Below are 25816 nucleotides of genomic sequence, written 5' to 3' on the forward strand. Positions count from 1 at the left end.
AAAGACATGACAAGTGCAAAAAACCCTAATCCTACCAATTGTTCTTAGAGTTTCAAATACATTGCAAGCTTGAAATCATACTGCTGGTAGCCTTCATAAAAAGGATACCCAGCTGTCTAGTTAGGGAAGATTTAACACTATGTAGTGTTGCTTTATACAAATACCCAGAGACAAGAAGATGAAGCCTTGCCTTAGATGTTAAGAGAATAGGAAAAGAAAATTAGAGCAGGAAGACATAGTCTACACCAGGATTTTTTCTATACCACAAGTCTTCAGTTGTAGCTGACCTGACTGATGTAGCATACAGTATGGTGTCACCCAAATTAATGCAGGCAGAAAAGACAGTGGCAGAGGTGCTAATTCAGCATGCTGCAGGTAAACTCTGTAGGTCCAGCTGCAGAATGACACAGCCATACTGCTTGCAAGTTTTGACTAGCCTGTGCTACTTTGTAGGCAGGTAGTGCCATGCTCCACTGTACATGAGGGCAGGCAGAGAGCCTCTCTGTGTTATCCATTAAACTCTGTGTTATCCAATAAACTCTCAATAGAGAGAAGTCCTGATCCAGTGTAGGGTGTCCCTGCCCATGGCAAGGGAGTTGGAACTAGATGATCCTTGTGGCCGCTTCCAACCCTGACTAATTCTATGATAAGTTGAAACAGCTCTTTAGTGAAACAAAGGCACATGGTATCTTGACCTGTCTCCAGATTCATCTAATTGCTTTAAACATCCTGAAAGAGCCAGCTAAATAGTGGGTCGGCGCATCTATTTGTTTCTTCTTCATCTTTGCTCTATTAAAATCTTAAGAAAGAAAAAAAAAAGTTGAATCTAACTTTCAGCAAAGCAGTGAATTCCAAGAAAAACACTCTCAAGAAAACCCCCAGCTTCATCTCTCCAGCAGCAGCTGTGTACAAGGCTACTGCATCACCACTATAGTGTAAATAAAATCGCTTCCTACGTGCTGGACAATTGAAGTAGAGTATTGCCCTACTTTATTTTTCAATAAGGGCAGAAAAAGAAGATATTAGGGGGAAAATGCTGTGATAATAGTATGTTGTGAGTTGTGTTGAGAAGAAGTGCCTGCTGAGGGTGTTTTGACAGTACAGGTAGTTATCAGACACTGTAGCAGGCAGCTATTCTTGTTAAGACTATGAGTCAGAGAGAAACTCTACTACTAACACCATGCTTTAGAAGACAGCTCAAAATAATACTTAAGATAGACCTTGCAGCACTTTGAAATCACTGTATTAAGCTCAGAATTATGGATGAATGCCGCTTTATTTTAGTTTAATAAAGGTATCCCCCTCTTTCTCTCAGACTAGTATTAGACACAATAAAAATGAAACACTCTTTCCAAGATTTAATATGCTATTTGAGTTCTCTTCTGTAATCACATTTGCCTATTCCTTTTCTGATTTTTCAGATAGAGACTAATGTCAAATCTCCACACACACAAAAGAATTTGTGGTAACACTTCTACTTATTTCTGGAAAAGCTGAGGAAACCTTTATTTTATAGACATATAATGAGATGTTGCACATGAATTCTGCTATTTTAATGTAACTGTGATGTGACAGAATCTTTTCTTCAGGATGACTAACTGAATTTTCATTTTGATGACCAGACCTAAAAAGATGTAATTAGTGAACCAGACAATTTCTTTCATCTTAAAGAAAAAATAGAATGACTCTGTGTGGAACTCTGAGAAGTCTGCCAGAACAGTGAACCTGAGTTGCGGGTCTTGCATCTGGTAATATTTGAGTACTTTGTGAAACTATCACAGTAAAGAGGTTGTGGTGAAAGAATCATCTTGAAATATCCTCTTCCAAAAACTGTTCAAATCCTTTCTTTGTCCAAATAGAAGTATTACAGAATCACAGAAACATCCAGGTTGGAAAAGCCCCTCAGGATCACCAAGTCCAACCTGGAACCCTACCCTACAAGATTCACCTTAAACCATAGCACTAAGCACCACATCCAAACCACCCTTAAACACATTCGGGATTGGTGCCTCAACCACCAACCTGGGCAGCTGATTCCAGTGCCTTGAGCAGCTGAGTCTAGTTGAGAGGCCCACGGCGGGGATGTTGGAGCAGATGATACCTAAGGTCTTTTCCAGCCAAAGCCATTCTATGACTCTATGAATATTGCCCATGGGGTCAAAATCCAAAAGGTAATTTTAACAAACTTGCTAATTTTATATAGTCATGGAATAAATTGAAATTGGTGGGGAAAGGCCAATTCTATTTTGCAATGCAGTGTGCAATTCCCAAGTGAATCCAGGAGTAAAAAATACCCAAATGTAAACACAGGTTGACATAACTCAGAATATCCTAATCGCTCTTGGGAACATGAGCCTCGCGCAGTACCTATAAACTGTGTCACCGTGACAAAAAGCAACCCTGCATCTCAGAGTTTTCAACTGAGTGTGTTTAGACTTTATGCTAAAATAACAAGGAACACAGCACAATAGATGAATGTCTAACTGCAGGGAAAGCCAACACCTGAGATGGTAAATTATATTCAATCTTGGGAAAACTTCCAAAGTCTCTGTAAAGAGATAGGCAGGACCCAACCACTGATCGTTAAGTGCAAGACAATTTAAGATTATTCTTCTGCCAAAAAGGCTATTCCTGACTTCCCACTGCCTCATGGATATAGATTCCATTGTATCTTTCTTGTGCTGGAACTAGGAAAAACATAAAGGGATGTGTTTTGTGGGATTAGTTTTCAGTTTGAGTGAGGCACAGGAATGTGTGGAGAAAGGCAGGAACCCTACGACCTTAAATTACTTTAAAAACTAAGAAAGCAAAGCAGGAGGAGCACATTGTAGTGCCTGCTTACATGGAGAGATCAACTCTTCCTGTTTCTCTTGGCCTTGGTTAGTTCCTCACAGAGGCTCTTAAGTTAGACTAATTAGACACTAAGCATATGCAACAGCTATTAGAAGATAGAATATCTATATCTGAAGTGTTCTACCTATTTCAACACAGTGTGGACACAGCTACATAAATACTTTGAATGTAATCCTTGGAAAACAGGGCTCTCAAGACTGCTGTATGGACTTTACTGAAATTCAAAGCAAATGTGGTCTCTAAGTCCCCCAGAAAAAGGGGGGAGAAGACAGGAGGATCTAAAGTGCTGATAGATGCATAATGAGGAATTCTAAGTGCTTCTGTGTCTGTTCTCAGCTCTTGGGTATGCTGAAAATGTCTCCAAGGTACCTACCTACATTTTGTGTGCCAGAGCTTTTAAACCTTGCCTTTGTAATCTTCTGAGGGGAAAAAAAAATGTTTAAAAATCTCCTTTGAATTTTTAGCCTATTCTGCAAGACACAACAATACTCAGATTATTGTTATGAGACATCTCTCTCCTTATAACTCATGTGTAGTCAAGATACTTCTCCCTCTTTTCAAAGCAAGCAACTTCAAACTAAATTTTAATTTCCTTTCATATTATATTATATTTCATATTTCAGATTCAGATTATTTCAAAGTTTGGTTTTTTTTAAGGATTAAAAAAAAAAAAAAACAAAGGCAAAAAACCCAACCCAAACCAAAAAAGTCCCAAACAAAACCCAAACACACAAAAAGAAAAAAACCCAAACCAACTAACCAACCAAAAATCTCAAATCAAAGAAATATCATAACATAATGTTTTATCTAACCCCAAACAATTTTTTTTTTGCTCCTTCTCACTTTTCATTGAGAACTCCAAGCTGACCAGGGCAAAAGAACAATCTATTTTCCCAGCACATTGCAGCTGAAGGTCATTGGCATGGAACATGACCCTTCAAGCAGTATTTACACTGAATGACAGTTCAGTTCTGAAAAGGCAACTACATTTTATGAAGCTCTCTTGATAAAATAAAATGTTACAAGTCTTCCTTCCCTAGCAGAAGTGTGCACATTTGAAGCGACTGTTGCTTCAGCACCTCTGCACTGCATACTTTAAAATCCCTAATTCTCTTTCATATCCTGTAGAGGAAGCTCAGACACAGGTTACCTTCTTATAATTTACCAAACAGGTTGAGATTTTTTTGTTAATACTACTAGGAATAAAATGCTAATGTGGCAAAACACAGCAGTGGATAAATAGAATGTGTACACTGCTAACAAGATTGTGAAGTAGCTCCTATAGGCAACTCACATTTTTTAGACCAAAGTGGGAAGTATGCAACACAGGGCTTGATTCTAGTTTATCCCAGCACCCTCCAGCAATATCCTTTCTCCTTCCAGAAGGGTTGACATTGGATTACAGCAAGAGAAAGCAGTGTCAACTCATTTTTTGCTAGTCTCATGCTCCTTGGAAAAGGAATATAATCACAGAAATCACAGAAACATTCAGGTTGGAAAAGACCCTCGGGGATCACCAAGTCCAACTTATAACCCTACTCTACAAGGTTCACCCTAAACCACAGCCCTAAGCAACACATCCAAACCTTTAAACACATCCAAGGTTGGTGACTCAACCACCTCCCTGGGCAGCCCATTCCAATGCCTGACCACTCTTGCTGGGAAAAAAATTTTCCTAACATCCAGCTGCAGCTTGAGTCCATCCCCTCTTGCTCTACCACTAATTACCTGTGAGAAGAGACCACCATCAGCCTCTCCACAACATCCTTTGAGGTAGTTGTACACAATAATGAGGTCTCCTCTGAGCCCCCTAATCCTCTAGGGATGCAGCTTTCATGAGTGTTTTGTAAAAGGGACCACTGAATGAGATTACACAAGCTCAGGTCCTACAGTGCCTACTGTACACACCCTAAAGATTTGCAGGGAAGAATCAAGGCTGAAACCTGCTCTTGCACTGCACTATGTCTTGGCCAGAAGAAACCAGGCAATACCCACATTCATGGATGAATTCATTGCCAGACCACAGAAGTTTAAATAAGTTTTCAAAAAAACACTCTGAAGGAAAACAAATGCACTTTTCATGACAATTTCTGTGAGGGTCTCTTGTAGATTTACACTACTCAGCTCCACACAGGGCTAACAACAGAGAGCTTGAACGGTTTGCATTGTGACACAGTCTGTCAACCTGCAAAGGTGAAGGTGGGAGCACATCTCTGCTCCCTGCTTTCACCACCCATTTGGGTTGGTTGGCCACCCTCCCTCTCCCTTAGCCTGCAGTCTGAGGATGCTTCATTTGCAATGGTGAAAGAGCTCATGCTAATGAACCCTCCTCATCATGTGGCTCTTTATGCCTAATTCATCAGGCACTTTAGAGAGTGATCAACTCATCAACAGCCCCACAGTGAATTTTCCAGCTCAAGGCTGGCATGTGCTCTCTTTTCTCTGCACAACTGTGGGTAAAGGGATTGAATAAAGAGGTATATGTTGGGAGAGGAAATGTCATTGACACCTCTGCTCCCTGACCCTTTGCCTGCTGGACTCTTTTTCTGATATTAGCAAGAAAGAAAGAAAGAAAGAAAGAGAGAAAGAGAGAAAGAAAGGAAGGAAGGGAAGGAAAGAAAGAAAGGAAGAAAGGAAGAAAGGAAGAAAGGAAGGAAGGAAGGAAGGAAGGAAGGAAGGAAGGAAGGAAGGAAGGAAGGAAGGAAGGAAGGAAGGAAGGAAGGAAGGAAGGAAGGAAGGAAGGAAGGAAGGAAGGAAGGAAGGAAGGAAGGAAGGAAGGAAGGAAGGAAGGAAGGAAGGAAGGAAGAAAGAAAGAAAGAAAGAAAGAAAGAAAGAAAGAAAGAAAGAAAGAAAGAAAGAAAGAAAGAAAGAAAGAAAGAAAGAAAGAAAGAAAGAAAGAAAGAAAGAAAGAAAGAAAGAAAGAAAGAAAGAAAAGAAAAGAAAGAAAAGAAAGACAGACAGACATCCAGGCAGGTTTTGAAATTCCCCAAAGAAGGAGACTCCACAACCTCTCAGTCACAGAATCATAGGATGCTAGAGGTTGGAAGTGACCTCTAGAGATCATCAAGTCCAATTCCCCAGCAAAGCAGGACCACTTAGGGCAGGTCACACAGGAATATGTCCAGGCAGGTTTTGAAGATCTCTAGAGAAGGAGACTTCACAACCTCTCTGGGCAGCCTGTCCCAGTTCTCCATCATCCTCACAGTAAACTTTTTTTTCCTCACGCTGAGATGGAATTTCCTGTGATTGAAGATTCATAGTTCAATTTTCATTTTGAAAGGGTTTAGCTTTGGGTCACTAAGAAGCCAAGTAGTTCTCAAAACATCTATTCAAACAGAAGTAATTAGTTTCATCATTTTTTTTAATTAAGACCTTGTGGTGGTAGGCCTGATAGGGCAACCATGGGCTTGCCTAGACATGCTCCCCTGCTCCCCCTACTTCTGTGCTGGGGGGAGGCAACCATGGGCAGAAGCCTGGCAAAGTGCCACTCTGATTGGCTAATCTATGTCCAGTGCCCCATTAGTCTCAGGCTGAATATTGATAAAAGGGATAAGCAGGTAGCATGGGGGCTGCTGCCGCCTCATTTGCATCCTGAATTTGCCTGGACTGCTTACCAAGAACAGGCTCTAAATGTCTCCATGCCATCAGCCTGCATAGCCAGCATGACATCGTGCTGAGAGTGCACATTGCAAGACATCCTGACTGCACCTGAAAGTCTCCTGCCAAGATAAGAAGTCCTGGAGATACACAGATCATCCAGAGGAGTCAGGAGAAAAGGTCAGAGATTGCCTGCCTCCTTTCCCCAGAAGCCTGGGAAGAATCAAGTCTCAGCAACCAGCAAGACAGAGCTCCCTGAAAGCATTTAGGTACTGTCTGGGACTGTGGCTAGCCCTGCAAGTCAGGTAACAATAATTTTGTGAGTAAATACTTAAAAATCTCTTCCAGTATAATATTTGCATTTGCCACTTATTTCTTAAAGTGCTCGAGTTTTGCCTGCTCCCTGCATGTATAAATTTCCAAAGTCATTAATAAATAGTTTTCATAGTTACTAGCAATCATCACCTGGATATCAAAGTTAATACAGATTATTAATTTTGCATAATCCATCACAGAGCTTCCTCTGTTCTCCAGCATTGTCCAGTAGCTGCTCATCTAGATGAGCTTTGTTTGTTGGCTTTGTTTCACTGAAAAGTTTACACTGTGTTGTCCGGGGTTTGAAAACCTTCCTTGAGTTTCTAAATGCAGGAATCTTCAGCAAAGCATTTCAGTAGAATATAGAAGTAGAATACAAGAATATAAGGGGTATAGCAAAAAACAACCAAACAATAAATCTAATACTAGTTTAATGTCTCACATGTCTCTCTCAATGTGTTCTTTAAAACTTGAAATAACTTTATCTAATTTTGTCTGCAGAAGATCCAAACAGAATACAACTGTTTGCAAAAGCTGAGAAAAAGCATTTAAGTCTACTTGGCATCATTTCAGTTCTTTTCAATTCTATTACATGAAAAAAAAACCAACAAACCAAAACACAGCTCCAGGGTGTTGAGCTATTGTACCTGAACTGGAAGGTCTGACCCAGATATGGATTGTACCCATTATGTAGAGACCATCAATTGACAAACATTTGAAAGTGCTCAGACTACCAACAAGAATAATAAGGGGAAAAAAAATCCATTGGCACAGAAACATATCATAAAGCTCCTGGGATCTAACAAAGAAGCTGGTGCTGGTTCATTGTGAACAGACATTTTCAAGAGTCCTGCAGGTTTTATGTTGTTTTGTAAGATGCTTAGTAGAATTCAGAAAAGCATTTGGATCTTAGAGAAAAACTTCTGGTTAAAAAAATATCTAGAAAGTTATGCAATAGTTCTGTGTGTATGAACTGGGAATTTGGAGTACCCTTAACACTCATCAAAGTTTGGGGAAGAGGAATTGGGGTGTGGGGTGTGTTTTGTTTTAAGTTGTGAATGCTGAAGATTGGGGTTTTCAGATACTGGTAGCTATATTTGCTATAGAGGATGTATTGCAAGAGTAACAGTAGTGGGGCAAATAAGGACCAGATCTACAGGAGTGCTTGGGGGTGTCAACTAAGGAGGACAGATCTCCTTTCCTCTTTGACAACCAGATTTGGGAAATGGAGCTCAGTCTGCAAGTTAAACTGCTTCACAGGTTTTGCATGTGTAAAGCAGAGGCTCACATGCTTAGCAGAATACACATGGGCTGGCTTCCACACCAGCCCAAAGCAGGCCTATCTCTCATTCACACAGGGAGCTATTGCTATTGCAACACACTTTGTGCCTGCTCTGAACTTCTCTGCCAACAGTCAGTTAGGGTCATACTAAAAATGAAAGATCACTCTTCATTTCCTTCAGTTCATGGGGGAGCTGAAGGAATCAGAGGAGTCTTTCCACTGATGGCAACAAGATTTTATTCACCATTTTCTAAAACAAGGGAGATTTTGTGTTGCGGTGCATCACAGAAGCACAGAATGTTAGAGGTTGGAAGGGACCTCCAGAGGTCATCGAGTCCAACTCCACTGCCAAAAGCAGGATCCCCTAGGCTAGTCTGCACAGGAATGTACCCAGGTAAGTCTTGAAAGTCTCCAGAGAAGAAGACTCCACAACCTCTCTGGGCAGCCTGTTCCAGTGCTCTGCCACCCTCACTGTAAAGAAGTTTCTCCTCATGTTGAGGTGAAGCCTTCTGTGTTCCAGTTTGTATCCATTGCTCTTTATCTTGTACTGTGCACCACTGAAAAGAGATTGGCCCCATCCACTTGACACCCACCCCTCAGATATTTATAGACATTGATCAGATCCTCTCTCAGTCTTCTTTTCTCAAGGCTAAACATCCCCAGAGCTCTCAGTCTCTCTTCACAGAGGAGATGCTCAAGTCTCTTAATCATCCTCATGTCTCTCCCTTGGAGACTTAAGCACCTTAAGTTACAAAATACCACTTTTTGATCATATTATCACCATTCTTAAACATAATAGAAGAAAATTAAATTTCTGGGCAAAATATCTCCTTTGAATTTTCCCTGTGTAACTCCCTCAGCTGCAGACTATAGCAGATCAAGAGCTGTATGCCTTCTATGTAAGCATGGTACCAAGCTTAGAAATGTTCAGCTTAGAGCTGTCAAGCCATACATAAAATATTGATACCTCACATTGGCAGGGTTAATACAGTGTTATTTTAATTGCAAATACACTGTAGGTGATTAGTCAAACTCGATGAGCCTTGAATTCCAAGATAAAGATGCCTTCTGGCTGGACCTCCTATGCAATTAGCACTATGACCCTCATATGCTCTTCTCTGTATTAATATGATTGGTCTAATATGAGTATTAGATACCATTCATTAACCTGTTGTGAACCATCATAGAAACCACCTTTGAATAATAGACTAGATTCCTTTTTCTAAATCCATTTGCTAGCAGGGAGAGTGAAAAGGCTGGAGACAAGCTTTCTCCATTAGACTGACTGCTACAGTGTTAAGCAATATACAGTGTATGAAATTATGAACGAGCAAATTAAATAACAGGGCATCTCTGGCTCGTTAGTAATGGATGATCAGGTGCTCATTATGTTGAATTTCCACCCTGTTCAGAAGATGAACACACGTGCCAGCACAGAAATATGCTAGCTGACCCTGACTGAAAATAAACCAAAGCACATCTGAGAGTTCATTGTTTCGCTAGTCTGCTACTGTTTCTGCTTCCTTCTTTTTCCCTTCCTTTCCCTTCCTTTCTTCCAAATTCCTTCTTTATGAATCCCTTCCTTTCTTCTGAACCCTTTCCTTCCAAATACTTTCTCTATGAATTCCTTCCTTAAAATTTCTTCCTTCCTTCCTTCTGAATTCTTTCCTTCCAAATCTCTTACTTCCTTCTAAATTCCTTCTTTCCAAATTCCTTCCTTCTTTCTGAATTCCCTCCTTCTTTCCCTGGCTTCTGATGTGTGAGGTGTCCTTTCTCTGTTGTGAAGACACAGACACCCCTGCGGCAGGATGACTGCCTAAGAAGGGTGTTAAGCTTTACCTCATCTGGCAGACAAGGTGAGTCACATCACAGAAGAAGGGTCTGGATTTAAATCACTGCAAGAGGGAAAGAGAAGGCAGGATGAAGGATGGCCCTTGGTCCTTGCACCCCACTGGGAAGCGCTTGATCCTGTTTTGTGAAATACCATGCTCTTCCTCCTGCTTTATGGGTAGGGAGACAGCTCTGCTCTATGCCCTGGCATGTGCACTACATGGGGCTGGAGGCCAGGATGTCACCCTGCAACTGTGTAATGTATAACCATGACAGTGGAGGAAGGATCCTCCCCAACAGTCCAGCTCACAAAGCCTGAGACTTGGCAGCTCACTGTAAAAGTAGACTTTTCCTGCAGAGGAGAAATCAGTGCCTATGTTTTATAACCTATATTTGTTTGACACAGGACTCTGAGCTGCTAACATAGCAGAGGTCAGGAGGCAGAAGATTTGCTGGTTTTTCTCTCAAATATACAGCATATTGCTGCATCTAGGCAACATGTTTTAAGCCACACTTCTGAATCACCTGAGTAAGAACAGATGAGAGCAATTGCCTTTGACATACGAGCAAAAGGTACGTGTTAAAGAACTGACCAGTGTGTTGTCAACAAACAAGTATAGTGATGTTTCCATAGATGGCCTCTTAGAAATCAACTCATACCTACTGCTTAAATTAAACACTGAGTTGCATGACTTCCTCCGAGGTCAGCTGCCAATAACTTCATTCCTAATCATCTGCTAACAACCCAGAGATCATTTCAATTGTTAGGAATTCTAGCGACACCAAAATTACCACCGTGTTGAATTATTAAAGGCTTGTATCAAAGAATGAGCTTAAGTTGCTTTGGTCTTGTGTAAAAATTCCTCTGATCTTTGGCAATCATAATTTATTTACAGCTTCCATACGTTTTCCCTCTTTCACAAAGAAATAAGGTTGCTTAAGTATGGCCAGGAGGCATTGAATTTTCATATGTGGTACTGTCTCTCAGTTAGAAAGACAAGGAAGAACTGCTGGCTTGAAGGTACAGCAGCCAGATTTTCCGTGTGAAAGGCAGGTTATCTAAACATTTTCTTCCCCTGAGAGAGATATTCATAATATTTATTCTAAAATACAAATATTAGAGCTCTTTCCTCCATGTGAATTATCCTTAGGTATAGTAAATACAGTGCAGGTGAAAATAAAATCAGGGCATAGCAACAGCTAATGTTTACATCTATAAAAAGTACATGTGGAGATCGTTGCAGGAAAATGTTCCAGAATGTATTAAAATGTCCTCCTTTTAGCTGGACAAAGAACATTTTAACATTTGGGCTTGAACTCAAGTTGGCTGTAACCATGTATTGTGGCTTCCAGAGAGCATGTCTCTGTTTAATGTGGACATCTTCCCCAGAGTTGAGACTGGTTCGTTTTGCAAAGGGCAGATGAGTGCCAAATGTCCTAATTTACAAATGACACAGGACAGGAGGTTTTACTTATTTTTAAATTCACCTTCAAGTCTCTCAACTTACATCTTGGCAACTCTTTACTGTCAAAGAGAGGTAGGATTGCTTGTTTAGCAGTGCTACCTGTCTGTGTCAGATAGATTTACTTGAAGCATCTGTTCAGCTCTAGTAAAAATGGAACAGAGAAACAAAGAACACGTTTGATATACCTTTGTACTTCATACTTTGAACTGCAACACTGTTTTAAGTGGTACATGAAACTGTGAAGTAAGGTATATAGAAACAAATATGTACACTTTTGCCTGTGGAAATACTTGACAGTAGGTTTCTGCTTTGGATTGATGTCTTTCTGTTGATGATGTGTTGGAGCTCAAAGCACAGAGATCTGATTTACTTCAGAAACTGGATATAGTAAATGTTCCAAGCAAAATGATTGCCAAGTTTTTATACAACTGTTCTCAGCTCTGACAGGTTTTATTTAAAACTGCTTGTGTGCAAGCAAAGAAAAGATCGTGATTTTAACCTGCTATTCCTTTCACTCTCTAGAAACCAAATTAGTTGGGAGTGGACAAGAAATCTTGAGACTATGCTTACTGATGTTGTAAGGTTTAACTGAAGAAGATGCACTCAGATTCTTAGAGGAGTTTGATAGATCCAGCAGCATGAAAGGGAGAACTATTAGGCAGCTCAGTAGCTATTTAGTTGGTGCACACCATTATTAAACCAGAGTAATGTAACACAGCACCAGGCTCTTCCTCAGCTCTCTTGCTAAAATGCTTATGGGTTTGGTCCTATAACTAAGTTCTGTTTTCTCTCTGTGGTAGATTTTTCCACACGGTTGCACAGTCTAATTATAAGGGAGGGCTGATCTTAATTACAACCTCTATTGCAATGCCCCTGGCCTGCTTGTTTCTTGTAACATTCTTTGGGAATAGATGCCAAGCGTAAATACATTCAGTTTGCTCTCTCTCTCAAGCAATCTTACCTATGTTAAGTCAGTCCAGAAAGGGTTCATCCTGTTCTTCAAGCAGAAATCCACTCCTCTGAATATTTATTTCACTGGATCAACAAATCCTGGCATGAACACATAGGAAAAGCACATCATTAACAGGCAAAAGGCACTGCCTGCTGATAACTCCAGACACCCGTGTAGCACACATCTCTATGGCCTACCCTCACAGTGAGGTTCCTACCAAAACGCTCAGTGCTAACCCAGTGTTATCCCAACAGAAATAGCAGCAATTACATTTCCACTGCAAAGAAAACATGAACAAAGCTGAACACTCTTGAGAGGAAAAAAAATTAAAAATACACTGTTCAGATGGGGAAAGCAGCTCTTAATAGCTGAGAACTCTGCTAAATCAACATCAGTTCTCATCAGACCACTCCAAGGTGCTTCTCTTTGCAGTAACATAATGCATTTCAATTTCTGTCTCTAGCAGTTTTTCATGCCTAGAAAAACAATGCTACATGATTATTTTCTACCTCTAAAGACTGTGATTTCCCCCCCTCTCTGAACTAGAAACTAGTAAAATCAAACATATATATACATATATATATATATATACTAGCAAAAGTAAAATCAGAATGTAAACAACAAGGATCTAACAACATCCTATCAAAGTTAAAGATTTCAGAACATTAGGAGTGAAAACTGAAGGTTAGAATGGAAGCACATTTTAAATGCTATCCGTAGTGTTTCTTCTGCAACACTCAGTTACAAACCCACTTAAATTATTCCCTATCTTAAAGTTATATTACATATTTAAATCTTCTTGTTCATCTATGCAAGAGGTAAAGAGATTATTTGTTCCTAAATCCTTACAGGAAAACTACCTTCATGAAGGTAGCTCCCTGAGATGTTGAAAGAAAGAAAATGGGAATATCTCTATTTCTCCATTAAAACATGTAGATGAGTGCAGTGTTTTTCCCTGTTCTCAAGAAATACCCTTTTTAATACATACTGTTATAAGATTCTGTAGAAAGAAGTATATTTGATGTTATACTATGTAAATATGCTACATTTATCAAAAGCAATCTTCAGTTTTTCTTTGATCTGAACAAAAAATTAAGACATATATTTTACAGCTAAGTGTGCAATATTATTGTATCCAATGTGACCTCAGCTGAGGGAAACTAATGACTACAAGATTGGGGGAAAGGTTTTGGCTCCTCTCATATTTAGTACAGTGCTTTGCCTACAGTCAAGGCATTCTCACTACCTGAGATTGAAAGCAAATCTTCTCTAGCACTTCAAATATGATAACCCTGCCTGGATAGTTCAAGAACTTGAGGTGTTTGATCAGAGTCAACTTTCATACATGATGAAACCTTAGATGTCTGGAAGTCAGTCCAATGCATTAAAAGCAATAATTGACACAAGGGGGAAAGTAATCATGATCATAGAATCAACCAGGTTGGAAGAGACCTCCACGATCATCCACTCCAACCTATCACTCAGCCCTATCCAGTCATCTAGACCATGGTACTAAATATACCCCCAGGTCCCTTTCTTCCTGGCTGTGAAGATGTGACCCTGCACTCACACAAAAAAATGTGAAGTCTCTAACAGCTTCTCAGAGATGACCTGCCCAGTCAGCTTACTGTGGGATGCTTTGCACTTGGGCTATGGTGAAATTTAGAGGACTGCTATTACTGTGAAAGTAAAAATTGTCCTCTCTGAAACTTTGAGATAGTGGTTTTGTTCTTTTACATGTATATGCTAGCATCTGGCTATAAAATAACATGTTCAGTTTGGCACACAAAAGAGATTGTGTGGAGTTAGTCAATTATCCATGTTAGCAAAGGGAATGGCATGCAGAGTAGAGCAAGGAAATACATTTAGGCTTAAATCCCAGTTCTTCTGTGAGCCAGCCATCTCTATTTCTGCCAATTTGAGAGAAAAAAAAACAGCTCCAAAACCGATTCATGATGTGTGCTTCAGTCTGACCTCAGTTATCACCAGTTTATACCAGGCTAGCTGTGGGAAAACTTTGGACCAGAGCTACAGATTTTTGTCTTTATGTTTGGAGATCAAATCTGTGTATCATGTTGCATGTGCCATAGCCATGCCAGTAAAGGTCATCCCATTTTGCAGAAGTACTGATTAGTTACCAAGAACAGTCTTGCATTCTTAGACCTCTCTGGAGTGTGGGAACTCAGGGTGGCCCTAATCGGTTTCTCTTAAACTGGCTGAAGTAGATTACAGTCAATATTAAGGTCTTATCACTTAGGAAAATTTGGTAGGCAAAATATCTATTAAAATATCTATTTTTTGTTGTTGTGAACTAATTAATGAGACAGCAAGCAGCAATCACAGAATCACAGAATGCCAGGGGCTGCAAGGGACCTCAATATCTCATTCAGTCCAACCCCCCTGCTAGGGCAGGATCTCCTATACCAGACCACACAGGATCTCATCCAGGCAGGTCTTGAATATCTCCAGAGAGGGAGAATCCACAACTCTCCTAGGCTGTCTGTTCCAGTGTTCCATCATCCTCACAGTGAGAAAGCTCTTTCTCAAGTTTCCTATGTCTCAATTTCCACTTATTGCCCCTTGTCCTGTTATTTGGCATCACCAAGCAGGGCCTGACTTTGGCCTCTTGGCTCTCACCATTTACATATTGATAAACATGAATGAGGTCACCTCTCAGTCTCCTCCTCTCCAAGCTAAAGAGCCCCAGCTCCCTCAATCTCTCCTCATAAGGAAGACATTCCACTCCCTTCACCATTTTTGTGGTTCTGTGCTGGACTCTCCCAAGCAGTTCCCTCTCCTTCTTGAACCGAGGGACCAGATCTGGCCATGTGCAACATCAAGTTCTGGTAGTTCACCAAACTCAAAGGTGACATCCAATTTTTCCCCAGATGCCTTTCCTCCAGTGAACTTCCTGTGGCACAATTAATAAGTGCACAGGGATTTGACACCAACAAAGAGAGCCCTGGCAGTCAAGAGCAACCTGCACGAAACAATGCAGGGTAAGAGTGTCAAATGGCTTCTCCATTAGAAGACCCACAAATGTCAGAATTTATCAGAGACCCATTAGAGGAACGGATATTTTTTCAATGTCTGCTGCTTATGGCTTTAACAAACTTTTCCTACTATTACAATTTCGGTGGAAAAAGTTTTAGTCATCCATTAAATTAAATGAGCAGGAAGAAAGTCCAAAAACCAGCCTGTGACAGTCTTTGTAAAATTAATAAGAAATTCCAGGAACCAAAATAAAATGATAAAAACAACCTAGGCAAAAAAAAAAAAAAAAATTAATCCAAGCTTTTGATCATTCTGCAGCTATCCCTCTTGGGACTGGGCTTTACCAACACATTTCTCCAGTAGTTACACTGCAAGGCAATCTAGCATCACATTTATGATGACAAAGTAAATTATTCAATAAAGAAATTCAGGTTTCAGTAATGCTTTTTTTCCCCCCTCTTTAAAATTTATGCAGCAGTGTATGTTTGCACATTGCTATTTATCTGTCTAGTGAGCCTCTTTAATATATGAGTGCCTCCTAATGAGTAAATAGCCAAAATCACACTAAGATGATGCTGTGCCTTCCCTTCTGCTTTCTCTCAGTTGATTTAACCTTCTCTTCTTTTCCTTCCTTCTCTAGCTACCCATCAACTCTTTGTCTCAACTCTCTAAGCAAATTCACTTGTGCACACTTCTTGCCCTCTTATTCTTAATTTTACTTACTTTCTAGGGAACTGTAAAAATAAATCAGGAATGTGTTTGGGGTTTTTTTCTCCCACTTTGAAAACAGTCACATCTATACTTATTTAAAGTTTTCTGGACCAGTGGGCATCTTAGAATAGTTCTCTCTGCACAAACTAGACTTCTTTTTTTTTTTTTCTACTGAAATAGCTGAAAATAAAAGTCCACCTGAGAGTCAGAAAATAAAGATCACAGTACCCAAGTTAGCTGAGTAGTTTATCAGAACAATCTGAGGAGCTGCCTTCTAGCCTGTTACACAAGACCATTATCTCCTTCCTCTCATACCTACTTGAACATGCAGCAGAAATGTGTTATCATGGCACTGAGCAGCCTTCTCCAAATCTCTTAGTGGCAACCAGCAACAGAACAAGGGGACACAGTCTCAAGTTGTGCCAGGGGAGGTCTAGGCTGGATGTTAGGAGGAAGTTCTTCCCAAAGAGAGTGATTGGCATTGGAATGGGCTGCACAGGGAGGTGGTGGAGTTACTGTCTCTGGGGGTGTTAAAGAAAAGACTTGATGAAGCAATTAGTGCCATGGTCTAGTTGACTGGATAGGGCTGGATGCCAGGTTGGACTCGATGATCTCGGAAGTCTCTTCCAACCTAGTTGATTCTATGATTCAGGTAGTTGTAGACAGTAATGAGGTCACCCCTGAGCCTCCTCTTCTCCAGACTAAACAACCCCAGATCCCTCAGCTTCTCCTCATAGGGCTTGTCATACCTGATCATCATACCTGATGCAATTTAGGCTTTTTAAAACATTTTGTTCTGATATTTCTGCTAATTTCTTGATTGGCAGCATTGTTTGTGGTGGAAAATGTTATTTCTTCTCTGCTAGACCCTGGGAAACTTCCATGGACCTCAGCAGAGCAGTACAGAACATTCAGGTAGCTATGTGGTACCTGGCACAGTTCAGATAGCAAGTCCAAAGGAAAATCACTACTTGGAGGCATATTTCCTTATCTACCAATATGTAGCAAGAGATCAGCATTTCAAGCATATGTTCATGACATAATTTGCTCTAGGTAGGTAAAATAACAAATACATTTTAGCTATGCAGTTTACTCAGAGAGGATTGTTCACTTTCAATAATTAGCCTTGCTAGCGAGCTTTTAATCATTTCATTTTTTTTTTTCATACAAATATTTGGCTAATAGCTATGAAAGGTATTTATTTCCTCTTCAGTTGGCTTTCTTTCCTAGGATTAGTACAACATGACAGATGGCTGATGTCATCTTTACTTGGAAGAACTCAGCTGGCAATAATAGCGTGGTACATTTCTGGGGATTTGCGGTGCTGTATGTCATGAAGCGGTTTTCAACCAAAAAAAGAGTCCAAAAGGGAATTCCCAGAAGTAAGTATCTGCCTATGATACCCTACTGTGTCTTGTTGATGCATCACAAACAGAAGGAAGCGTAGAGTCTTTATAAAATTCCATAAATATTTACAATACTGTTGAAAATACATTGGAGATGCTACAGATTGCAAATGGTATGGGCCCCCTTGGCACCGTATCTTTGCGTTTCACTGTGGAGTGAGGATAACAAAAACTGGTTCTTTACATAGATCAAGTTCTGTTACGTATGTATTTGAAGTTCAGTGCTTTTTGGCACTCGTGTGTGAGAGAGGGAAAGCATTAATATCATTAGAACACAGATATCCTGGCTGATTGTTTTGCATTTTGCTAATGATTGCTGTGATGAGGAGGCTAATGTCAGGGTCGGAGGGTTGAAGATAATGAGAGCTTTCCTCTCCGCCATTGATTAATGGTGGATACAGTAGAGAGAGCTTTTCAGACTCCTCCCGTTCAAAAACGTTGAAGGTAAAAATGGACTGGTGCCAATTCAAACACTTTGACTACCTTTGGAAATGTTTCTAAATCTTCTGCCATGATTATGTCTAGGCCTGACAAGAGTGGTGAGAAAGCGTATGAAAATGTATCGGGTGCTTGCAGTGATGTAAATTACAGCTGGCTTTGTAAATCCACACTTCCTGCATCACCACAAGGCTAAACTGATTTTGTACTTCTCTACCTAAAGATTATTTCTCTACCTAAATGCACATTGAAGAATAGCTTTTTCCTATTGGTAGAAAAACATAACAGGTTGTAACCTAATACAGATTTTCATAGTAGCAGGATTCTTGCAAGAGGTAGTTTTATAATTAGAGTTTAAATATGTTGACTCTAGCTGAAAATGTGTCTCTTCCTAATCCAAGGACAGCCTTTACTGATGGGATTCTGAAGAGGTTATTCACTAACATACATAAAGGTCCAATCCCAAGCAGTGCTACAGGTTGGGGACAGAGTGGCTGCAGAGCAGCCAGGAAGAAAGGGACCTGGGGGTGCAGAGCTCATTGCCTGAAGGGAGGCTGTAGCCAGGTGGGGGTTGATCTCTTCTCCCAGGCAATCAGCACCAGAACAAGGGGGGACAGTCTCAAGTTGCACCAGGGGAGGTCTAGGCTGGATGTTAGGAGGAAGTTCTTGCCAGAGAGAGTGATTTGCATTGGAATGGGCTGCCCAGGGAGGTGGTGGAGTTGCTGTCCCTGGAGGTGTTCTGAAAAAAAGGCTGCATTGGGCACTTAGTGCCATGGTCTGGTTGACTGGACAGTACTGGGTGATAGTTTGGACTGGATGATCTTGGAGATCTCTTCCAACCTGGTTGATTCTGTGATTCTATGAACTCTTCTTGAAGAAAATAGATAAAAATGCAAGAGAGCAAACCAATGTCCACAGCAAACTGAGCAAATAGTTTCAATAATTCCCATTTTAATGCCTTTTCCTACTCTATGTCACAACGAGAATGAAAAGTGAGGTTGGATGATACCGAAAAGATGCATTTCAAAAACAAAGAGAACAATCCCTCTCCCCCCAAAGCATAAAAAGTAATGTTCAAAAGTGTCAGCTTGTCAAACAAAATAATTAGGTTGTTTTAAAATCTCTACATAGATCTTTTCAAACTATGTTATTTTAGCAAAAAAAAAAATATATCACAGGTTGAGTAAGAGAGGACTTAATAAATTAGAATCATAGAACAACAGAATGCTTTAGGTTGGAAGGGGCCTCAAAGACCATCTGGTCCCACTTCCCTGCCGTAGGCAGGGACACCTCCCACTAGAACAGGTTGCTTGAAACCTCATCCAACCTGGCCTTGAACACCTTGAGGGAAGGAGCAGCCACAACCTCCCTGGGCAACCTGTTCCTGTGTTTCCTCACCCTCACTGCAAAGAATTTCTTCCTAACTTCTAGATTCAGTCTCCCCTCTTCCAGTTCAAAACCATTACTCCTCATCCTGTCATTACAAGACCTTGTAAACAGTCCCTCCCCAGCCTTCCTGTAGCCTCCCTTCAGATCCTGGAAGCTGACTTCAGACAAATATCTTTGCCTCTCACATTAGCCTACCTCTATACACCTGAGAAATGCACAAATAAAACATCACCGTGGCATTTATATGAATATTGTTATTCCTTTTCCATTTTGTATTAGGGAAATATAATTAAATGGCTGCAAGTGCCATGGTTAAGAAAAGTTAAATCTTGATCCATCACCTGAACATTATGGCCAATGAATGATAACTGACCCATTGATACCTATCAGAACCAATGCAGACCTTGCCCATTACATGAACAAATTTGAAGCAAGGCCTTATAGCAGGCAGCATAAAGCTGTGCTGCTCCAGCATGACTGTGTTGATGGTGCACTGAAGAGACCATCGCATCCTGCAACGTGGCAAAAAGCAGGCTGATAGGATTTTAAATGTTTTTCTTTTGTGGTAAAGCATATGTCTTTCCTAAGTATGTTTAAATAATCATAAGAACTCCTCTAAGGGCTAATCTGAGTTATTTCCCAGATTTTCACCTTGGGGACATATTGTCCCTTGTCACTGAAACCTCAGGGACAGAAGGGTACGCCACAGGGTGGCACAGCAGGAAGCTGAGATCCTGATGAAACAGTGTTCAGTTAATGAAGGCATGGCCCATGGCCTCTGCTGGTATGCCATATGTTTGAAGAAATGCTAATGACTACAATTCAAATACCTTTTTCATCTTAACTATATGTAAATGTGTTTATAAATGCTCTCTTATAAATATACTATCACATTTTTAAAAGCTAAGTGCTAATGCTGCTTTCAACATCTATAATACACAATAATTAAAACTTTAGCAATTCTGCTTAATTATACCTTATGGGAAACTGTACAGTAATTTATAGAAATTAAGCAGAAAAAACAAAGATCAACAGAAATAAAGCAGCAGTGGAAAAACGGAATAATAAATCACTTAGATCATTAATTTACAAAAAAACCAAGACCATTGTGAAAAGACAACTTTAGGGGCCCAATGCTCAAACAGCTGAGTTCTGCAAGGGGAAGATCAGTTACAGAAACTCAAGGCACTCCATTAAAAAACTCTTTCTGCATGTTGAACTAAATGTGACTTTTTCTGAACTGTCAGATAATTTGAGAAAATAAAGCAAACAGTGGAACTGGAGTTCAAGAGGAAGAAAGTTGGGGATTTTAGTTCATCAGCAGCTCTTTGCTTTACCTTTATGAAAACCCTGTAACACTGCAGGTGATCATTAGCCACAAATGACATTTTGCAGTGAATCATCTCCTCCACAAGTGGCCAAATCAGCATCCCCCATTGCAACAGCAGAAGTGCTACTCAGGAAGGGTAGTTGGTGACCAGGTTAGACTACATGGGACACTACTATTTTTGCTGCAGGACAGGACACCATGTGGCAGTCATAACTATTCCAAAGAAACTCCAAGTTCAAAGATGATGGTGCTAATAATCCACAAATTTACTAATTTCCTTTTTGATTTCTCAACATAAGTTAGAGACTTGGCTCAATCTTATGCAAATTCTGCTTAACACCTACTACAGAATTTAAATAAAGTTAAGATGAAGAAGGGCCAACTCTTTTTAAATCTCTGAGAAGGTCTACTTGAATGGCATCTCACATAGGCAGACTCATGAAACTGAACCACCAGCTAAATCCATTTTCTAACCAAAAATCCAGTTCAAGCAATAAGGAATCATAGAATCAACCAGGTTGGAAGAGACTTCCAAGCTCATCCAGTCCAACCTAGCACCCAGCCCTAGCCAATCAACCAGACCATGGCACTAAGTGCCTCATCCAGGCTTCTCTTGAGCACGTCCAGGGACGGTGACTCCACCACCTCCCTGGGCAGCCCATTCCAATGCCAATCACTCTCTCTGGCAACAAGCTGCCATCCCTGGAGGTGTTCAAGCAAAGCCTGGATGAGGCATTTAGTGCCATGGTCTAGTTGATTGGACAGGGCTGGGTGCTAGATTGGACTGGATGATCTTGGAGGTCTCTTCCAACCTGGTTGATTCTATGATTCTATGAAATGTTTCAGCAAGACTTTGGTTCTTGGATCTGGATTATATCAGAGCTACCAGTGAAGCACAGAATGAAAAAGAAGAATTCTGCAACAAGCAGCACCACCAGACTCCATTAAATGTAGAGAATGCTGTGAGCCTATTGAAATACTTCATTTCAAATTAGAAAACACCTTTCAAGCAAATTTAATCAAAATTGATACTTTCCTTTAAAAAGTTCAATTTTGTCAAAACGCTGTTTCCTGGCAGCTGCAGCTATAACTTATATTTAGAAGCTTCCAAAACATTTTCATTTTGAGGTTATTATACAGATACTTCCAGTGCTAGAAGAGAATATTGTCAACACTGAAGGCTTAGAATAGCCCTTTCAAAGGAGGATCAAAAGCTTTGAAACGCTGCACATGGATATGTCTGGGAAATTATTTCATGAGACCAAAAAGCATAAAAATCATTTGGAAAATGTTTGGAAAACATTGCTTTCCCTAAATATGTACAAAGAACAGAAGTCTCAAGTATCTGATAAGGGAAAAATGCTATAGCACATCCTCCTGATTATTCGGTTGTGGTGTAGTTTGTCTATTTGCTCACACAAGGCATATGAGATGTGAACTCTGGGGCAGAGGTGGGCAGATTTAAGCACGGGAGGCTGGTGCCTGCAGAACAACCTTCATTTACACCAGAGGAGGTGCCAAAAAAATGGAAAGAGCAGAAAGTTAGAAGTAAATACAATACTGATAAGAAGCAAAGACAATCCTGATAAGATGGAACAAATAAATAAGGACTTCCCTCCCTCTCTCTCTTTCTGTTTGTTTTTTCTGTTGTTGTTGTTTGTGCTTTTTTTAACCATATAGAAGGCACTTAAGGTATTTTTAACAGCTATTTTCATGCTACCATGAGTCATGGAATACACAGTACCTATGGTAAGCCATAGTACATTTCACTAGAGGTATCCAGAAAGCTAATTATCTCCTGAGAATTTGCTATAATTTTAAGGGTTATGCACAAGACGTTAACTAATCACACAGCTCCCAGATATTTGTAACATGCAGCGTGACTCTGAGGTTGCATTTAAATGAGAGACAGGCATGACTACTGATGTGTTGTTTGTTAGTGCTGCACAGCAAGCAAAATGCTACATTACACAGTGCCAAACTCACAATGCTTCATTGGTTATGCTTCAGAGATAACAGAAAGCATACAACACTTAATCAGTGTTCAGTGTTCCACGGGCTATATTAAATAATAATAATAATAATAATAATAAACTCAGAAGTACTTCAGGAAAAAAAAAATAGGCTGCAAAATTAATTACAAATTGCAAATATGATGCAAATGATTGTAAACAAGACAAACAAAACATGTATTTTTCAACCAAACTTGGGGCTGATTTGGGAAAGGCAGGCTCATTGGGAAATGGGTGGTCACAGGTCAGGCCTTGTACTAGCTAAATTGGCTCAAAACTATAAAAATTGGAGGTTGTCCAAAATGTAAAGCTGATGTCCTTAAGTTGTTTACATGCTTTCTGTTGGTAAACACACTGAGAGCACATTTTCAATTTAGAATTGCTACTTTTTAATATGTACTGAAACTGCTGCACATTGGACTTCCCACTGATTCACCCAAGTGGATGCACAAAGGAAATGCAGCTTACTGAACTTGAAAACAATAAGGTTATTAGAGAATCATCGTATTGTCAGGGCTGGGAGGGACCCCCAGGATCATAGGATCAGAGGATGTTAGGGGTTGGAAGGCACCCAAAGAGATCATCAAGCCCAATCCCCTACCGGAGCAGGACAATCTAATACAGACCACAGAGGAACACATCCAGACAGGTACTGAAAGTCTCCAGAGAAGGAGACTCCACGACCTTCATGGGGAGCCTGTGCCAGTGCTCTGGGATCCTTACAGTAAAGCAGTTCCCCCTTGTGTTGAGGCGGAACCTCTTTTGCTGCAACTTACACCCATTGCTCCTTGACCTATCCCAGGGAGCAGTGAGCAGAGTCTGTCCCCCTGTCCTGGGCAGCCTTCAGATACTTACGAACATTTATCAAATCCCCTCTCAGTCTTCTCTTCTCCAGACTAAAAAGCCCCAGGTCACTCAGCCTCTCCTCATAAGCCATGCCCTCCAGTACCCTCATCATCCTCATAGCCCTCTGCTAGACACTCTCCATCAGATCCCTGTCCCCCTTAAACTGGGGAGCTCAAAACTGAACACAGCATTCAAGAGGAGGTCTCAGCAGGGCAGAGTAGAGGGGGAGGAGAACCTCCCTTGATCTGCTGGACACACTCCTCCTAATACACCCCAGGATCCCATTGGCCTTCTTGGCCACAAGGGCACATTGCTGTGCCATGGTTAACTTGTTATCCACCAAGACTCCCAGGTCCCTCTCCACAGGACTGCTTTCCAACAGATCACCTCCCAACCTGTACTTTTCCAACCTCCCTGCATGTGCAAGGACACCTCACATAAGATCAGGTTGCTCAGAGCCACATCCAGCCCTGCCTTAAACACCTCCAGGGATGAAGCTTCCATAATCTCCCTGGGCAACCTGCTCCAATGTCTCACCACTCTCATGCTGAAGAACTACTTCTCAACATCCAATGTGAATCTCCCTACTTCTAGTTTTGCTCCATTCCCCCTAGTCCTATCACTACCTGACATTCTAAACAGTCCCTCCCCAGCTTTCCTGTAGCCCACTTCAGATACTGGAAGGTCACAATAAGGTCTCCTCGGAGCCTTCTCTTCTCCAGACTGAACAACTGCAACTCTCTCAGCCTGTCTTCACAGGAGAGTTGCTCCAGCCCTCCATCCCTGTGGCCTTTCTCTAGACACATTTCAGCATTTCTAGACCTGTCTTGTAAGAAAGACTCCAGAACTGGACACAGTACTCCAGGTGGGGTCTCAGCAGAGTGGAGTAGAGGATGAAAATCACCTTTCTCAAGCTGCTGGCCACTTTCTGATGCAGCCCAGGACTCAACTGGAAACAATCAATAACATGAACACAAGTCAACCAGCTAGTGACTTTACAACAAATCCCCACTTTCAATGCAGTCATTTAGTCTGCAGCCAAAAGTGAATGCAAAAAGTTTTCTAATGTATGGGCGGTGGGGAGGGAGAAAACAGAAAATGTTTATGCCTTGTCATTCAGACAAATTATGATAGGTAAATGTGATACAAAACTGCTACCTCTAAACTTCTGATGTGAATTCAGACTGGATGTGAAGAGGAAGTTGTTCAGTATGAGAGTGATGAGAGCCTGGAATGGGTTGCCCAGGAAGGTGGCTGAGGCCCCATCCCTGGAGGTGTTTAAGGCCAGGCTGGATGAGGCTGTGGGCAGCCTGATCTAGGGTAGGGTGTCCCTGCCCATGGCAGGGGGGTTGGAACTGGCTGATCCTTGTGGTCCCTTCCAACCTTGACTGATTCTGTGATTCTGTGAATTATTTAATTAATTGTTCCCATTTTAATTCTCCAACACTGAGCATATTTCAGTAAGCCCATACATATTTCAATAGGTGCATCTTTTAAATTTAGGGCTATGCCATCACCAGACTAAATTAGAGGCCAGGTAATTAATATTTAACTTCTGTTAAAGCATCTTGACACATGCAGGCTTAACCACTGCCCTTCATTTAAGACAGCCACACGAAACATCTATTTGTAAATTTACACTTAATTTCAAAGCAAATGAAACACTACTATAACATCATAGAGCAAATAAATGCCCCCCTCCCCTCAAAAAAACCCAAAAACTAAGAAATTAAGGGTTTAGCATCCCAGAGTAAGACTGTATCTATACATGCTGCAGAATTTATGTCCATGTCTCAAAAAGTTGAGGAGGGAAAAGAGAGAAGCTCAGATGAACTAGAAGAGATCTAACAACTGATGTGAATTTTCAGTTTAAACACAGTGGGGGAAGGGGGGGAAAAAGGCCACAAAAAACATTCCAGAAAGCTGCAGTATTTGCCATAGAAATTGAATCTTGCCTTGAAGCTAGAAGCAGCTGTAAGTGGGAAATATGGAAATAGTTTATGATAAGAAGCAAGTTCATGAACAAAAGAGATTCTAATCTGCTTCATTATATTATTGAATTACCTTTTGAGAAGCCAGAAAACCAAAAGAAATGGGGAAAAAAAAAAAGCTGTCAAAGATAAAGCACTTAGCTAATCAGAAGGCCAGACTGGAGCGTCTCAAGTGTTCCATGAAACCTACCTTTCAGCTCAGGGAGATTCTGGCTTAAAGTGGAGAAAAGAAAGTTGCAGATCTGGATGATGCAGTCTGGATGATCCTGGAGGTCTCTTCCAACCTGGTTCATTCTATGATTCTATGACCTGAAAGATAAAAAAAAAGCTGCTTATACTCAAAGATTAAACTATAGATTAGAAATGCTGAAGAGCCTAAAATGTCTAGCATTAAAACCAGAATC

Source organism: Pogoniulus pusillus, chromosome 28 (genome assembly GCF_015220805.1).
Source record: "Pogoniulus pusillus isolate bPogPus1 chromosome 28, bPogPus1.pri, whole genome shotgun sequence".
Lineage (NCBI taxonomy): Eukaryota > Metazoa > Chordata > Aves > Piciformes > Lybiidae > Pogoniulus > Pogoniulus pusillus.